General features: G+C 44.8%; 1 long non-coding RNA gene across 2 annotated transcripts in view; it reads right to left on the bottom strand.

Annotated features, from left to right (window-relative positions):
* specc1 overlaps positions 1–13,497 on the bottom strand; it is a 109,388-nt gene that overhangs the window by 49,521 nt on the left and 46,370 nt on the right. For both annotated transcript variants that reach the window (XR_002196966.2, XR_002196965.2), the window contains exons 4-5: positions 4,649–6,204; positions 2,019–2,226 (exon numbers count right to left, since the gene is read on the bottom strand). This is a non-coding gene — a long non-coding RNA (sperm antigen with calponin homology and coiled-coil domains 1). The remainder of the gene's footprint in view (positions 1–2,018; positions 2,227–4,648; positions 6,205–13,497) is intronic.

Raw genomic sequence — 13,497 nt, 5'->3', positions numbered from 1 at the left:
GGGCAAAAAAGTATTTAGTCAGCCACCAATTGTGCAGGTTCTCCCACTTAAAAGGATTAAAGAGGCCTGTAATTTTCATCATCCAGAAAATCAAATTGTAGGATTTTTTATGAATTTATTGGTAAATTCCTCGGTAAAATAAGTATTTGGTCACCTACAAACAAGCAAGATTTCTGGTTCTCACAGACCTGTAACTTCTTCTTTAAGAGGTTCCTCTGTCCTCCACTCGTTACCTGTATTCATGGCACCTGTTTGAACTTGTTATCAGTATAAAAGACACCTGTCCACAACCTCAAACAGTCACACTCCAAACTCCACTATGGCCAAGACCAAAGAGCTGTCAAAGGACACCAGAAACAAAATTGTAGACCTGCACCAGGCTGGGAAGACTGAAACTGCAATAGGTAAGCAGCTTGGTGTGAAGAAATCAACTGTGGGAGCAATTATAAGAAAATGGAAGACATACAAGACCACTGATAATCTCCCTCGATCCGGGGCTCCACGCAAGATCTCACCCCGTGGGGTCAAAATGATCACAAGAACGGTGAGCAAAAATCCCAGAACCACATAGTGACCTAGTGAATGACCTGCAGAGAGCTGGGACCAAAGTAACAAAGGCTACCATCAGTAACACACTACGCCGCCAGGGACTCAAATCCTGCAGTGCCAGACGTGTTCCCCTGCTTAAGCCAGTACATGTCCAGGCCCGTCTGAGGTTTGCTAGAGAGCATTTGGATGGCCCAGAAGAGGATTGGGAGAATGTCATATGGTCAGATGAAACCAAAATATAACTTTTTGGTAAAAACTCAACTCGTCGTGTTTGGAGGAGAAAGAATGCTGTGTTGCATCCAAAGAACACCATACCTAATGTGAAGCATGGGGGTGGAAACATCATGTTTGGGGCTGTTTCTCTGCAAAGGGACCAGGACGACTGATAATTTTAAAGGAAAGAATGAATGGGGCCATGTATCGTGAGATTTTGAGTGAAAACCTCCTTCCATCAGCAAGGGCATTGAAGATGAAACATGGCTGTGTCTTTCAGCATGACAATGATCCCAAACACACTGCCTGGGCAACGAAGGAGTGGCTTCGTAAGAAGCATTTCAAGGTCCTGGAGTGGCCTAGCCAGTCACCAGCTCTCAACCCCATAGAAAATCTTTGGAGGGAGTTAAAAGTCTGTGTTGCCCAGCGACAGCCCCAAAACATCACTGCTCTAGAGGAGATCTGCATGGAGGAATGGGCCAAGATACTAGCAACAGTGGGTGAAGACCTTGTGAAGACTTACAGAAAACATTTGACCTCTGTCATTGCCAACAAAGGGTATATAACGAAGTATTGAAATTAACTTTTGTTATTGACCAAATACTTATCTTTATTTACCAATAAATTCATTTAAAATCCTACAATGTGATTTTGAGGATGTTTTTCTTCTCATTTTGTCTCTCATAGTTGAAGTGTACCTATGATGAAAATTGCAGGCCTCTCTCATCTTTTTAAGTGGGAGAACTTGCACAATTGGTGGCTGAATAAATACTTTTTTGCCCCACTGTAACAGCAGCACAAAGGCAACTTTTAATGGCACAAACAAACAAGAATATCTTGTCTGAATCTGGAGCATGTTGGAGGCGAAGTGACCTAAGAATGACCCATAAAATATTATTTAATATCTAAAAAATGGCAGCAGCACAATGAATATTCTAACGGCACAAACGTCCAATGCAGGTAGGATGTAGTTGTCAGTGGAGCGCAGTAACGCCAGGTGATATATAGACTGACTAGTGAACATACTCTCTAGGTCCAGGATGGAGCTGTTAGTGAAGCGCAGTAAAGCCAGGTGATATATAGACTAACTAGTGAACATACTCTCTAGGTCCAGGATGGAGCTGTTAGTGGAGCGCAGTAAAGCCAGGTGATATATAGACTAACTAGTGAACATACTCTCTAGGTCCAGTATGTACTGTTCCTGTTATTGGAGCACAGTAAAGCCAGGTGATATATAGACAAACTAGTGAACATACTCTCTAGGTCCAGGATTGTCTGGTTGGTGTGGAGGTGGACAGCCCTCTGCTGCTCCACCTGGTCCTCCAGCTCAAAGATGGTCTCCTTCAGGTCCTTGATCTGGGTGTCGGCCTGCTGCGCCACTTCCTCCAGGGCACTGATCCGTCCAATCAGCTCCTTCTCCCGCCTTTCAGCTCGTTCTGCCAACTGCTGGCACTCAGCCTCCACCTGAGAAACAACAAGAGATGATTGGTAAGTCACACGTAGTGAAACAGGACGTAGAAACAGGAAAACATGAACTGATCTACAAGCTATATAAGATGGTGTTGTTTTTTTAGTTATGTTTGTTTTTTCTAACTTTTAGTATCATGTCTGATTAGGCCTATTGTATTTTGATAATCATTTCATTGCTCACAAAACGTTGGTGATTAGAAAGGATATTCACATATCTTAAGGGTTACTTACATAAAAAACCCTAAACCACAAGACACTAGGCTAATGATGGATCACTTAAAAGATTGATGTGTAGTATCCTGTTCATATGTGCATAATCAATAAGTACAATCACATATCAGCATAAATATGACACAGCACAAAAATTTAGGCCACTCTAGTTTTTGCCACTTAAACATTGGTTAAAAAAATCCCAGAATGCATCTTTAACCGACAATGGAACATCCACTGGTATAATGAGAGCCATAGATTGATATATACATTCTAACCATAAGTGCCAACACTATTTATTTTAATGTAATTTATTTTTTTCTTCCCTCTAAATTGTTCTGAAGCCCAATTTCTATCCATATGGCCATGTCTCATCACAACAACTCCCAGCAGGCTCGACAGAGTTAATCAGGACGCGTCTTCTTAAGCTCATTCTGCCAATCCTTTCTGCTTCTTGTCACACTCCTTCCTCAACCAGGAAGAATACGCTGAAACGTGCTTGGAGTGCATGTTCTCTGGTCAACGACCACAATTTAGCTTGCCAGCACCTAACCGACCATGCAGGATTGCTGCATCAGGACAAGGAAAGAGAATCCCATCTGACATCCCTACCACCCAGAGAAGCAAAATTGCACCGCCTTCTATACAAGAGCCCCGGCACGGTCGCTATGCTGTGATCAAGATTCAAACTCCTGATTGGGGCATGCCGCACTGCATGTCAGTGACTCAGACCGCTGTACCATTTGGTCCCAAACCTTTCCAACATTTTTCATTTTTGTTTTAACCCCGAAATGGCACACCCTGCCTCTCAGCGACCTTGTTGCACTACTCCCTTGTACTACCTGTCTACCTCGGGAACCTCACTGCTGCTCTCCCTGCATTTCAGTAGCACATGCCACCTTGCACCTTCAATTTGCCTGCACTGCACATTTAGAATAGCCAATGCCATTGCACTTGCTTTTCTTTTTTTCTGATGTTACATGTACGTCTACCTGCGAAACCTCCCTGCTGCTATACCTGCATTTCAGCTGCACAGACTACCTTACACCTCCAACTTGCTTGACTGTCAGAATTGCCATTTGTACTTGCATTTGCCCCTCTGGCATCAAGTAGTTAGTGTGACTTTATTTATCGCTCTCGCCCTCAAACCGTTGTAGCATGAAGCTGAATCAGACGTTAATATCTTGAACTGTACAAATCAGAACAATTGTAGTATTTCACTCAAATGGTGCCAATGCATATGAAAGATAATAAATAGCATTTGAAAGCCACTCCAGAATGGGTACAAGTCTGAACAGTTTCTTAGTTGAGACATCAACGCCAGGCAGCTGACAGGACACACCCCATGTTCAAACTTAGGACATAAAACACACACATCCCTGGCTGCCGAAGTGTCTGGCGTTGTGGAGGGGATAAAACACGGCACACTCAGGCTCTGTGATCCTACCCACAGTGAAACCATGTCACAGGACACAGGATGTGCTCATTATGCTGGAGTAGTGGTGAGGAAAAATTGCAACCACAAAAACAAGCCATCATTCGCCACACTATACTGGATTCATCATGACAGATGGGGTATTGTGTATAACTGTCGTCTGATATCTCAGGGTTGTGTTGAAATAAGCTATTCTTAATGAACACACCAGCATGCATCCCACTCACTATTATATCCTGTCAATTCAAATTCTTCTGAAGTTCTGGAAAGCACCAAAGCCATGACACCCCTCTAACCTTCTAGACAACTGACCATTTGTCCCTTAAGACTGCTAGTTTACTGAATTTTGCTGCAGTGTCTGGAACTGCCCAGATATTCAATGTTTTCTATTATAATAGACAGTTTACTATATATACAGATAAAATTAAGAACTAAGGTAAATGTGGTACATGGTGAATATACTGTACCGCAGTTGTTGTTAGGCATGATGTCTGGACACTACCCTCAGCCACAGGATGTTGGCCATATACCACAAAACCCCAAGGTGCTTTACTGCTGTTATAAACCAGTTAGAAACATCATTAAGTAGTAATTTTTGTCACACACTTATAAGGTCACATATACCATGTCTTTCAGCCAATCAACCTTCGGGCACCAAAAATCCAAAAAACCCATACCATTTCTATTCTATTCTACATGGCTTGCCAACCCACCCACTTTGGGGAGTAATAATGTTTCTGTAATATATATATGGCTTGGTGTCACACCCACCTTGGACAGCAGTCCTTGGGCATTTTCAGTGTTAGTCAGGGCTTGTAGCAGCTCGTGCCGTAGCTCCGTTACCTCCCCCTCCAGTCTGTCTCTCTCAGTGTGGGCTGCTTTCAGCAGCTGTTGCAGCTCTGTGCTGTCCCCAGCACTCTGCATGGCCTTCAGCTCCCCAACCTTCTGTCTCTCAGTGTCCACCTGGGCCTTCAGCCGTCCATTTTCCAACCTCAGGGCGTCCGCTGCAGCCCTATGTTCCTCAGCCGCCCGTGACGTCTCCCCCCTGGCCTTTGCCTCTCGGTCCAGTCGTCCCTGTAGGCCGTCCCTCTCCTCCGTGAGGGACCTCACCAGTCCCTGGGCCTCCTGGTGCTCTTGCTCAAGGGCCCTGAGGCTTCCCGTCAGTTGCTGCTGGATACCCACCAGCTTCTCCCTCTCGAAGCGAGAGCTCTCCACCAGGTCAGCGTAGCGCTGCTCCAGGTCGGCCGCCCGGCCCTCGTTCCCGCTGTGGGCCTGGGCCTGCTCCTGCAGCCTCCCGGCCAGTGTCTCGTTCTTCTGGGCCAGCAGCTCCACCCTCTCCCTCTGCTGTTGCAGCGATGCCTGCAGGAGGCCCTTCTCCTCGGCTAGGCGCTCGTTCTCAGCCGTCAGCTCCTGGACCACCTGCTGCTGGTCGGCCAGCTCTTGTAGTGTAGCCTGCAGCTCCTCGGACGTGCTGTGGTGACTCTCCTCCATCTTCTGGATCTGCTCCGTCAGGCTCTCCACCGAGGCTTCGCGACCCAGACCCTTCCCCACCCCTTTGCCACCGCTGCCAATGGAGTCAGACCGGGATGGGAGCTTCTCAAACTCTGAGGAGTCAGGCGAGGGAGAGCCCTTGGTGATGTCACTGCCAGAGGATGCGGAGGTTTTGAGCGGGCTAGGCGTGAGCGACTTGGCTGGGGAACTGGTGTTGTTGTCTGAGGGGAGGCCGTTGACAAAAGGCTTGGATGGGCTGGTGGTGGTTGTGGCGGTAGTGTTGCTGGAAAGAGGAGAGACAGGCAAAGCCTCAAGGGAGAGAAGCTTCTCTTTCAGGTCCTGGTTCTCCTCTCTCAGAGCTGCTAGCTCCCTCTGGAACTTCCTGTTCTTCTCCCTCAGCTCCCCCACCAGGGCCTGGGCGTCAGTTGCCTGCTGGGGTGGGCCTTGGCCATGCTCAAGCGCACCCTCGGGTGAGGTAGAAGGGGTGTTGTGGGGTGAGGGGGACAAGACTTTCCCTCGACAGCGCTGCAGCTCCATCCTCAGCTTGCTGATCTCTAACTCCTTGGCTTTGGCCTCAGCCAGCAACTCCTTAACCTGGCCCTCCAGAAAGCCTCTATCCGAGCTCTCAGCATCCACCCTGGGCTTTGCGGTGGCGGTGGAGCCTCGCTGATGCTTGGCTGCCAGGGTGGCCAAGCTAGAGGTGCTGGCACAGGCAACCATTTTCTTGGTTGTGGAGGTCTTTAGCTGGTCCCTCAGTGACACGCGGTCTCTGCTCATGGCGGGAGGGATCTCCCTGGGGGCAGGGATACCGGACTTCTTGGAACCTGACTGGACACCTGAAAGAAATCATCAAAACACACATTCAGTTTTTCTCGCTGCTAATTGGTAATGCCTTTTAATGCTTGGAACATTTGAAACTATTTTCTGATGAAGTGATAATGTGGTGATCAGTTAATTTGTCAACTATCCCTTTTTTGTTTTCGTGCCTAACAGGCTGGCAGGTTGGCACTGTGTCTGTGTAACTGTGGCCATTGAAACACAGGGCAGACTTCAGCATTTCAGTGGGTCAAAAGGGCCCAGCTGGCTTTCCAGAACTTTCTCTCTCTCAAATACAAATACGTTTTACTGATTCATCCCCCGCGTGAGCAGGAAACCATCTGAAAGGCTTTTATTGTTTGTTTTCAAATAATCAGCAAACAGCAACACAGACACAGGGGAGTTCTTGTTACCACGGATGACAATAGCCGGGCATGTGGAACGTTCCAGAACAAAGCAGCCCCGTCAGTGGACAGACACAAAGAGAGCGCTGTGTTGGTGACACACCAGACTGGCTGCCATCTACCCTGGAGGGCACAGACTACTGCACAGCCTGGCCTAGAAGAGGGAGCAGGCTGTAACCCCACATACAAATGCACACACATGGACGCACACACACACACACACACAAAGAAACATTCCAGATACATTGGCACGATAGATCACATCCACACCTATAAACAAACACACACTCACAGTCTCAGCTCATTTGGAATGGAAATCCTTCACCCCTCTGGGTTCTTTAAACAGTTCTCCATTGATGGCCACTTTGCAGGGACTATCATCTCATTGTACAGGCTCACTGTGCCTGCCAAGCCGGCCGAGACAATCTCAGGGGCGCAGCGTGGTTTAGCATTCACAGAATGGGGCTTGTGGATTAAAAGGAGGGAAACGTGGAGGACGAGAACACAGAGACAAGAGTCTGATACTTCTATATGGTGAATAAATACTGTGTATATATACACAAACACGTTGCCCACCAGAATGTATGGCACCCCAGGTAAACATGAACAAAAAATATTTCATTTTAGTTTCATGAATCAACTGTAATATATGATATGATTATTCAAAAACATTTGTGCTACAATTATTTCCACCCCTGCAATTAGTCTTTTGTGCACCATCTCGATGCCAAGACAACAGATCTGATTCGTCTCCTATAACGTCTGATGAAGTAAGGGAACACACTGCAAGGGATTTGAGACCACTCTAACTCTTCAGATCCCCAGAAATTAAGTACACCCCCGGGATAATTGTCTTTCTTTTTTTTTAATTTGGACACATGGATATTTGAACAAAATTCCAAACACATTAAATGATAAATGAAACCCTATTTCTGTAGGGCACCGTGCATACACATATGTTCTTTCAAACAAGTATCAGATTACTTCTGCGTACCATCTACCCATTTGTTAACGGTTTTTCAAGTCAGACATGGTTACATTTAAGCCAGGCTCTCTTGTGGAACCCGCCCAAAACATCTTATGCTGATTTCTTACTGAATAATAGTGAACAAAAGGTATATATCTAAGGGTATATGTTTATCTCACAGCATTAGCCTGTGGACACAGATGTTAATAGAATGAAATGGGAACAAGATTTACATGTTCTGAAAATAGAAAGCAAGATTAATGCTGTATGTTGGAAAAGACAATGAAGTTCTATAACCTCAGACACAAGTTGTCTCAAAACCATTCGTAGAGTTTACTAAACACCAAAAACACTTCACAGAATGAATACTGAAATATATTTCTATTAATGGCTCTATCTGACATATAAAACTACTTTTTAAACCACGGATTGGACATGCAATTTAACTGGAACATTTTGGAATTCAGTAGTTAAAATAATAATATTAGAAGGATTACAGACCTGAGTCCTAACTCTATGTTGACATTGACTGTGAAAAAATTTTATATAATTAATTGTGATTCATTTTAACATACACAATAAACATTCTCATAGAGAACAATGGCAACACCATAAAACATTCATTTGCCAAAAGATCACATTAAAATGCCAAATTGTTCCCGCAAAACATGAAACATCAAAAACTGTAAAATAAACTACAGCACACTTCTTGGCACACAAAGTGACTCCGGACAGAGAGTGTGGTTTGGCATTCAGTCAAATTCTGCTACAAAATAAAAACGTAACTACTCAGCATGTGGGAGAGCAACCAAAGTCATTCACATTCCATTATTCAACTTCACATTTCTTCTCTATCAGGTCAAGTAAACACAATTAAATTTCCCAATGGATTAGCCTCTACATTGCCAAGATCCCAGGGTGCCTCTAAAAAAGTCTAATTACTTACCTAACTGTGCATTTTGACAATAGATACCTCCAATACAGACATATAAATTCCTCCAATAGAGACATATAACCTCTAAAGGGTATACTGTTACATGGAAGATAATATATTAAAAAAAAATATATTATACACTGCTCAAAAAGATTTAAGCGGACAAGTAATCATCACAGTATAACCCGAAGTCAATTAAACTTCAGAGATATCAATCTGTCCAGTTAGGAAGCATAAGATTGTGAATCAATATCGTGTTTTGGTGCAAATGAAAGTGACAACAGGTAGACGGGAGAGGCAACAACAAGACAACCCCCAAAAAGGGAATGGTTTTGCAGGTGGTGGCCACAGACAATTGCTCTCTCCTTATCCATCCTGACTGATTCTTCGTCAGCGTATTGCTTGTGTCCTTGTCACTACTGGTTGCATTAGACGGTACCTGCAGCCCATTCAGGTTGTACAGGTTGTCAGCTCCTCCAGGATGACACATCCATACGTGCCGTCACAGGAAGGTTTGCTGTGTCTCCCAGTACCGTCTCAAAAGCATGGAGGAGATACCAGGAGTCGGGCCGTTATACAAGGAGAGCTGAACAGGGCTGTAGAAGGTAATCAACCCAGCAGCAGGACTGGTATCTGCTCCATTGTGCGAGAAGGAACAAGAGGAGCACTGCCAGAGCCCTACAATATGACTTCCAGTGGGCTACTGGTGTGCATGTAACCAATGGAGAACCTCAGGGACGTTATGTATCAGTGCATCCGACGCCGCCAAGTAGCACCACAGGCTGTCCAGGAGCTCACTGATGCCCTGATCTAGGTCTGGGAGGAGATCCCCCTGGAGACTATCGGGAGCATGCCCAGACATTGTCCGGAGTGCATACAGGCACGTGGGGGCCAAACCCACTACTGAGTCACATCATGTGTAATTCACGCATGATGGAACAGCCTGTGATTTCATTTGTTTACTTTGATTTTCGATGTGAGTTTGAATACAGCCCTCAGTTGGTTGGTGATTTTGGTTTCCATTGACCGTTATTACGTCATTTTGTTCTCAACAAATTACACATGTACAGGATTTTGACCTTAAATCTATTCCCTCTATCGAGACCCGAAAAAGAGTTCCCTTCATGTTTAAGCAGTGTTTCTCAATATCTTTTCATTAAACAACCAAATTCTAGATTGAGAGACAGTTGCGAACACGTCCCCAATGTTGATTTTAAGATTTGAAAACCTAGCCTACTGGTACAGTATATAAAAAAGTGAAATCAGTTGTGTTAGATTAAAAAGACTATTCATAATGCATTACAGGATGACTGATGAAGATGTCTGGTGCATGTACTGTACATACCAAACTGACAGATGCAGGGAAAAAGTATCCCACACTCGCAAAGACGGCCAGTAGGTTACATGCAACATATTGTCATTACATACTGTACAGTCTAGGGGAAGACAGAGAGAGTGACAAACCAAGAAATATAATGACAGAGAGGCTGATGTGTTTAAGCTCAGTCTGTTTCCATTAAGATGACTAAAGTTTGGACCTCTTCACAGCCACCACATACAGTAACATTCCCCTCTTCTTTCCAAGTCCAACTAAATGAAATCCACATGGACAAACTCCCTTTCCTCTTTGGAGCACTCACCTCCCTTTTACCATGATTTCACTACGACTTATCCCTGCACATACAGTCATGACAAAATCTGAGTCATACGAGGCAATACATAAAGTGTTCCTGTGCAGTTCATCCAACACTGAGAAGGCTGGCTCCAACAGTCACTGTAGTACATGGGTTCACATCGTATTTCAAAGTAAGGCTGGGGTGTGCTGGACTAGTGCTGTGAAGCCCATGTGAAGCCAATGAGTGGCTGAAAATGCGTAATTCCCACTCGCCCACCTGGCCGTCAGGCTCATTGAATGCTCAAAGTATCTGCAATAAAGCAAGGTTTCTGAGATTTGGTCTGTCCGCATCTCTTATAAAAAAGGCCTTACAATGGCTGCATTTCCCTCTCTTATGTTCTCTCACTGTAGCCAATCCTTCAGTGTCCAAAAGGAGGGGTTGGTAAGTAGTCAGTAAGAGGCAGTCAGCCAGACAGCCTCAAAGCCAAGACCGGGCCACACCTCAATGGGAATCATCACACTTTCATCTAACAGTCTGCCAATCTCAAAGCAGAGCAGAGGCATCTCTTCAACCAGCAGAGTGACAGATACCACGTTAGCTGGATTATAAAAATGTATGTGATATGAAGGACAACATTAAGGAAAAGGCCTTAGTGCCTCTTCCTCTTTGCAGAGACCAACATATTTGGTACAATGAAAAAGAACGGCTTATTTGAAAGTCTGATTATTGAAACAATGTTTCTTTTTCTCAAAAAGCCCACTTTCATGCTTGAGTATTCATAGATTGCAAAGATATCCTGAGTGATGTTTCAACATATGTTTCATCATTTAAAAGAAAGTCCAAGGAAAGCACAAACAAGACAAGCTGTGGATTAATAGCAAAGATAATCTATTTAAATCCCCCAGTTGGGACAAATCCTTCCTGACTACAAAGTTATCTGTGTCTGACTTGCCAAGTCCCTGGCAGACAATGAGGACTCCCATTTTTAGTGGCTACTGAATTTCGAATTTAGGGAGGGAGATGAGAAGAATGGCTGAGATGGAAGGAGAAGGCAGAGTGTTTCAGAGAGATAGAGAGGAGGGGGGAAAATGAAAGGAGAGAGAGTGTTTAGGGAGAGGGACATCAGCATTCCCTCAGTTTTAATTGATCATTGTCATCCATGCTGTACGGCTCAGATGTTGGTCCATTGATACACAGGCATCTCTGAAGGAACTAAATCGGCACCCTGTAGGGAGCTCTGGGCCGGGTTTGAAATCCTCCCACAGCCTTTGGAGACTGTTCTCATTGATATTGTAAATAATGTAAAACACTAGCTTTGGAGAGAAATGAGAAATACTGCTGCCAAGTTCAATAGACTTTCTGTCATAATCCCCGTTTATGTTAAGAAAAAAACAACAACGGCTGCTACATAACATTTTGTGACTCAGGTTTTTGTGCTGAAAGTACATCTATTGTCAAGACATTTACACAATAGTCAACTGAGAGCCAAGCCATGAAACGGTTTTTGGATGGGAAGCCACAGTAACAGTATTTCGATTACAGGTGGTCATATGAATCTGAAATTGAAAGCCAAGATCAACAGGCCAGAAAAAAGTAATCAACCCAAAAACTAAAAACATGTTTCCACACTCAATAATGCACACCAAATAGGCCAGTGTTGACTAGTGTTCACTTCTAGTGTTGATTCAAGAATAAAATCAACTCTGGTCAACATGGGTCCTGTTATGTTTGGCAAAAATAACAACAACACTGCATTCCAGAGTATTGACCAGTGTTGACCACAAAAGGTTTAGCATAGTGGTAGCAGTGTGGTGTGTTGTCGTGTTGAAACGGTGTCACCGGGAAACATCATTGGGAAACAACCTCAAACATCTCACAATGGCACAGAAACAATTCTGCTATCACCAGCAACAGCACTTCAACAGAGAGCAGCACCATGTTAGTAACCAGGTGAACCACACTGTCAGTGTGTTTATATGCCTTCCAGGTCGGTGTTCTGGACAAAGCACTGAGCACGTGTTTCCCCTTATGGCGCAGCACAGATGTGTCATTGCTAGAGTGAACTGAAAATTGCACTGACATATTATGCAAATTTTATTTAAATTAAGTTGATTTTACAAAAATTGTTTTAGTGTAAATAGGCTTCCAATGAAGATAAGGTTTTAAATCACAGCACGCTAGCGGTTGTGTGTCTCAGAGCCTTCTGGGCACAGCCAAGAGGCAACAGGGTGCATTCTGGACAGAAAGGCAGCCTCTGACCCAGCCCAAATTTTATTTCCAGCCATGGGCATACAGGACAGAGAGACAGAATTAGATCTGAAACAGATTAGTGGCCAAGGCCGGTCCAGTGCCAAAACCAACATTGGCCCCTTAGATGACAGTGACACAGCCAATCGTCTCACTGAAAACAGGAAGGAATGAATTACCTATGACAGGGAAAGAATCTCCCCCATGTCATTTCCCCACTAGACACAAACACCCCCAACATGTACCCATGAACACACAATGAAACATACATACATGTGCATACGCGTAAACATGCATACAGAGTTCCTGGAAGTTCAGTCTAATATTTTCCAGTCAGGTGGATGTGGGGGGGGGAGTGACGACCAGTCAGACAGAAACAACACTAGCCTTTCTTTCTCGGGTTTCCTGTTGTCCAGGCAGCAACTGAACAGGACAAAGCTTGGTAGTCCCAGATCTGTTTATGAGGTCTTGCCAAATCGACACAGAAAGTTGGCAAGGTGGCACCAAGCAGCAAGACAGGACAGGATGGGAGTGAGTAGGCAAACTACAGCTTATCTCTCAGGCCTTGGGCTCATCACGCAGGCATTCCACTCCACTTGCTGGTGCGGAAGAGAGACTTACAGTGGAGTTTCCAAGTGCGTCACTACTGTGACAAAACAAAATGAATGGTCAGCCAGGACGGCCCGTCAGCCAGGATGGAATGGCCAATGCAGTCGGAGACGGGGGGGCGGATGGCTGTGCTGACTGTCATAGGGTCAGATTAAGGACATGACATCATGATGGGGTGGAGGAGGGTGTACAACACATTTGACAGAGGCGCAGCAGATCATATATCTGATTAAGAGCCCAGAATGCTCTACAATGACACCAGATATATATTTTGTGTATCTACTTTGGAACTGGGACAAAGCCTAGCAGAAACAGGCCCTCGCTATTAATGCAGGATTTTAATAAGCCGCCCATTTCCGTAGTCTACACAGTACACCACTTACGAGGCACGCTAATGCAGAGGAATCTGATTTGTGCAGTGTGACAGGTGTTGTAATTGCATTTTCCTGGGATTGGGGACTGGTATAAATCAGGTAAATGGTGTAGATTCACGGACTATTACCAACACCATGGAGGGTATGCAACAGCAGTAGTAC

Source organism: Esox lucius, chromosome 7 (genome assembly GCF_011004845.1).
Source record: "Esox lucius isolate fEsoLuc1 chromosome 7, fEsoLuc1.pri, whole genome shotgun sequence".
Lineage (NCBI taxonomy): Eukaryota > Metazoa > Chordata > Actinopteri > Esociformes > Esocidae > Esox > Esox lucius.
The sequence above is the reverse complement of the archived record's forward strand: the minus strand, read 5'-3'. Positions and strand labels throughout refer to the sequence as shown.